We start from the raw sequence: 6,000 nt of genomic DNA, 5'->3' as shown, positions 1-6,000 counted from the left end.
GTACTCTGTACAGTGCTGCTTCAAGATCATACTGTTTGCTTTTGAATCAGTACTGTGATGTCATACACCAATCGTCTGTACTCTGTACAGTGCTGCTTTAAGATCATACTGTTTCGAATCAGGACTGTGATGTCATAAACCAATCGTCTGTAGGGGAGACCCGGGGCAATTGTAACGTATTTTACATTTTCCTTAATAACTCACAAACTACTTGAGATAGACTAGTCATCTTTTGATACAAGAAACATATATATGTGCACTAATTAATAATACAATTTATATATTTTTACTTATAAGAACAAGACTAAAACATTCAATTAAATGCAGTGTGGGGGCAATTGTAACACTGAGAAATAACTCCTATTAACCCACTTTATCTCAAATAAAAGCCTACCTCAAAGTAATCGCTTTACTGCTGTTAATTTTAAGAGTTTATATAATATTCCCACTTTGTCAAGCACATATAAAACACACATTATTTTATATAAAAAATGCTAATTGATGATTTGTTAATACTGGAACAAACATTTATTTTAATACACCCTTTTAAAATGAAGTTTTACAATAGAATTTAGTGAAATATGTTCATTTTTTTAACAGAAAAGTATGTCAACACACACAAACAAGCTTATTACAATGGGCCTTGTGGCTCGGGGGCAACTGTAACACAGTGTTACAGTGTTGTTTATGTTCGTTTTTAATCATGTATACAAGTTTAAATTGACAGACATCTAAACTTTAGACAGCAGAAGAAAAATACTGTACATCCAAAAAATAACTTTCACACCTCAAAATCAGTTTGTCGTTAATAACTTCTGCTAAAGTTGAAAATGTCACGCTTCTTTTGCACAGATAGAGAGAGAATCCTATTGGGCATGTACAGATTAACAGCCCATTCTCACTCCCAAGGCGTCACCTAACTGACGCCTTGGGAAGCATTTGGACATGCTTCAATATCTGACGCTTTAGGCGCCCTTTAGCGTCAGTTAGATGACGCCCTAGGATCGCGTGTACCCTACCCCCACCCCACACCTAAACCTAACCGCGTCCTCTAACAGACGCTTTCCTTTAGCATCAGTTAGATGACGCCGTAGGATCGCGTCATGTAAGTGACGCTAAAGGGCGCCTAAAACGTCAAATATCAACGCATTCTCACCCCAAGGCGTCACCTTTGACCATGCTTCAATATTTGACGTTTTAGGCGCCCTTTAGCGTCACTTACATGACGCGATCCTACGGCGTCATCTAACTGACGCTAAAGGAAAGCGTCTGTTAGAGGACGCGGTTAGGTTTAGGTGTGGGGTGGGGGTAGGGTACACGCGATCTTAGGGCGTCATCTTACTGACGCTAAAGGGCGCCTAAAGCGTCAGATATTGAAGCATGTCCAAAAGCTTCCCAAGGCGTCAGTTAGGTGACGCCTTGGGGGTGAGAATGGGCTGCAAATATTGAAGCATGGTCAAAGGTGACGCCTTGGGGTGAGAATGCGTTGAGATTAAGTGTCATCACTCTAGCTTGTTTCTGATTGGAGGAATTGAGTGTGGTACAATTGCCCCCTGTTACAATTGCCCCCGGTCTCCCCAGTGCTTCGTCAAGGTGATCAAAGTACACTGCATGCTTTCGAATCAGTACTGTGATGTCATACACCCAGGGATGTAGTGAAGGCTAAATGCGCAAATGCCGTTTACGCACCTCCCAATATTCGGGAATTGCGTTTACCCACCTCCAAAGTGCGTTTATCCACCTTTCAATTGCGTTTATCCACCTCTAAATATCCTAGTTCCTAAGACATTTTAAATTAAGCTTATGTCGTTAATTTAGTTTCTTTAATTTAGTTAATTTAGTATAGGTTGTTAAACCTAAGGCGAACTTTTTCACTCATTAAGACGGTCGCCTGCCACCACCTACTGGCGGTTTAGTGTTAAATGTTTAAAAGTAGCATCATTCTTTCTTATATGTAAATTAAAATCAATTTCATAACATTATTTCATGCAATTGTAATTTTTCAGTGTAAATGATTTAATTTGATCAACCCCTAGAGTAACAGCCCTATGGTGTCTTATTATTAGAAATAATTGAATTTATTGATCAAATTTAGGAATTTAAAATGAAATATGAAGCATACATTTAATAATATTGGGGGAGGGGGGTGCCCTTTAAAGGTGCAGAAATTACAATATGGTGATTTAAATATCAAAGCTGATATATCAATGATGAGAATATTTTTTAAGAATAAGTCAAATTTTTAAAAAATCCGAACAAGCAACTTTTTTACTCGGACAAGTGAAAGGCAGATTTACTTAGCATATGAAAAGGCTTAATGTCGAGCCCTCCCTATATAGCAATGTCATCAGGAGACACACATACACCGGTAGGCAGTGGCCCACCTTACCTGGTGACCATGTCTTGGTCCACCAGAATTTATAGTTTACCCACCTCTTCAACTACACCTCTGCATACACCAATCGTCTGTACTCTGTACAGTGCTGTCGATCACTGTCTGCTGTATGCTTTCGAATCAGTACTGTGATGTCATACACCAATCGTCTGTACTCTGTATAGTGCTGCTTCTAGTTGATCACTGTATATTTTCGAATCAGTACTGTGATGTCATACCCAGGGATGTAGGAGGCTAAATGCACGTAAATGCCATTTACCCACCTCCCAATATTCGGGAATTGCGTTTGCACCTCCAAAGTGCGTTTATCCACCTTTCAATTACGTTTATCCACCTCTAAATATCCAGTAGTTCCTAAGACATTTTAAATTAAGCTTATGTCGTTTTAGTTTCATATTGTCCACACTCTAAAAAATGATGAGTTGGATTTACTTAAAATATATATGCACCATTTTTGTATCAAAAAATGTGCACATATCTTTTAAGTAAATCCAACACAGTGCAGGCCATGTGAGATCAAAATAAATCTTAGTTCTGTTAACTTAAAATTTAAGCTCATTTATATATATAAAATAAGACAATTAAATCAGTTGAACCAACCATTTTAACTTAGTTTAGATCTTCAGCTTACATGTCTCAAAATAAATAACATGCAAATCACACACAATAAAGCATTTCACTTTATTATTTATTTAAATTGCATCTTAAAATATATTCAAATAGAAAATAGTTGTTAAAATAATAATAATAATAATATAGTCACAATATTACAGTTTTTCTTGGATCAAAGAAATGAAGGCTTGGTGGGCAGAAGAGACTTCTTTTAAAAATATTAAACAATCTTAGTGTGTGTGTGTGTGTGTGTGTGTGTGTGTGTGTGTGTGTGTGTGTGTGTGTGTGTGTCTATATATATATATATATATATATATATATATATTATTTTTTTCAAAAACCAATAAAAAAAAACAATTAAATGCAACAAATTAGTCCATTATTAAATACCTATAAATATAAAAAAAATAGTCTATTAAATAATATCTATTAATTTAAACAAAACAGAAGTTAATTAATGACTTTCCTCCAGAGGTTATGAACGAATCTCTTCAAAAACATTTTAGCAGTAACTACTGGAAAACAGTAAAGATCTACAATCTTTATTTGAAGCTAAAGTTTTGTTTAAAGGGTATTTACTTATTTTGATAATAATTTTGAAGGTTTAAATTACTGAATTAATGCTGTCATTTAGGAATAATATTGTGCTAGAATCAAGATTGCCATTATTTAATGATAAATGGTGCACACACGGAGCTGTAGGCAATGTGCTTTCGAAATTAATATTTGTATGTTAACGTTACCAAAAGTAGGCTAACCCGCGCCCAAGGCCCCCTTTCCCGCGATCCATGTAGGCCTATAGACAATAGAGATAGAGAACATGGGAATTTGTAAGTATGCAAAGTACATTAGTTTTATCCAAAAACAACTCGCTAATAAAGTAGGCCTATAATCTATCCGTGGGGGAGAGAGAGCGCAGTCCGAATTGGTCACACCGAACGCGTCAAACACGTCAAGTCTAGTTAGACGCTTGAATCTTCTGCAGCCCGCTCAAGTTCAAAATTTTCTACTGAGAAAGACGTTCGCGGCAAACGAGTCACCCAATTCGCGACGCCCGGCGCGAATGATGCGTCTTCGCGTCTTTGCATTGATATGAATGTACTCTGCTATCGCAATTAAATTCGCGTTCGGTGTAAACACACCATTAATGCATATACGAGCCAACATCATGGTCATATATTTTGAAAAAACACAATATATAGCTACTCGCGTGCAAAACACTTATTCCATTCGTTAACATGTAGACTACAAATGTTTGCATTCGTAAGAAACGTTTCTAATTGTTGATGCAAAATTTGTAGCAATTCTGAAATTCAGTTAAAAGTAAATTTCTTGACCAAAAATGCAATAAATGATCATGTGTAGGCCTAAGTACAAAAATTAAGCTTACCGCTTCTCAACGTCTTCACATGTGTTTCATATTTTTTTTGTCTGGATAGGCATCACGGGAAATTGCATAGCCTATATCACGTGGCTCATACAGTTACTTAAGCTGATATAATCGATTTACTTAATTTTGATGCAATTATTGTAGTAGTTGACATGCATTATGTTTTTTTATTATTTTATTTATGCATACATTTAAGTGCACCTAGTAGCTTATATTTTTTTTGTTACACACATATGTTAAGTAAACGTTGAAAAGGAATACTTATTTTTTTATGTTTGATCCAATTACTTTCATAAGTATTGGTTGTTCGGCTGCTTCAAGATCATACATGCTTTCGAAACAGTACTGTGATGTCATACACCAATCGTCTGTACTCTGTACAGTGCTGCTTCAAGATCATACGTATGCTTTCAAATCAGTACTGTGATGTCATACACCAATCGTATGTACTCTGTACAGTGCTGCTTCAAGATCATACTGTTTGCTTTTGAATCAGTACTGTGATGTCATACACCAATCGTCTGTACTCTGTACAGTGCTGCTTCAAGATCATACTGTATGCTTTCGAATCAGGACTGTGATGTCATAAACCAATCGTCTGTAGGGGAGACCCGGGGCAATTGTAACGTATTTTACATTTTCCTTAATAACTCACAAACTACTTGAGATAGACTAGTCATCTTTTGATACAAGAAACATATATATGTGCACTAATTAATAATACAATTTATATATTTTTACTTATAAGAACAAGACTAAAATATTCAATTAAATGCAGTGTGGGGGCAATTGTAACACTGAGAAATAACTCCTATTAACCCACTTTATCTCAAATAAAAGCCTACCTCAAAGTAATCACTTTACTGCTGTTAATTTTAAGAGTTTATATAATATTCCCACTTTGTCAAGCACATATAAAACACACATTATTTTATATAAAAAATGCTAATTGATGATTTGTTAATACTGGAACAAACATTTATTTTTAATACACCCTTTTAAAATGAAGTTTTACAATAGAATTTAGTGAAATATGTTCATTTTTTTAACAGAAAAGTATGTCAACACACACAAACAAGCTTATTACAATGGGCCTTGTGGCTCGGGGGCAACTGTAACACAGTGTTACAGTGTTGTTTATGTTCGTTTTTAATCAATAACCTAGGGATAAAATGTATACAAGTTTAAATTGACAGACATCTAAACTTTAGACAGCAGAAGAAAAATACTGTACATCCAAAAAATAACTTTCACACCTCAAAATCAGTTTGTCGTTAATAACTTCTGCTAAAGTTGAAAATGTCACGCTTCTTTTCCACAGATAGAGAGAGAATCCTATTGGGCATGTACAGATTAAGTGTCATCACTCTAGCTTGTTTCTGATTGGAGGAATTGAGTGTGGTACAATTGCCCCCTGTTAGTTACAATTGCCCCCGGTCTCCCCAGTGCTTCGTCAAGGTGATCAAAGTACACTGCATGCTTTCGAATCAGTACTGTGATGTCATACACCCAGGGATGTAGTGAAGGCTAAATGCGCAAATGCCGTTTACGCACCTCCCAATATTCGGGAATTGCGTTTACCCACCTCCAAAGTGCGTTTATC

Source organism: Pimephales promelas, chromosome 25, assembly GCF_988280905.1.
Source record: "Pimephales promelas chromosome 25, fPimPro1.hap1.1, whole genome shotgun sequence".
In the NCBI taxonomy this organism is placed as follows: Eukaryota; Metazoa; Chordata; class Actinopteri; order Cypriniformes; family Leuciscidae; genus Pimephales; species Pimephales promelas.
Note: the sequence above shows the minus strand (reverse complement) of the source record.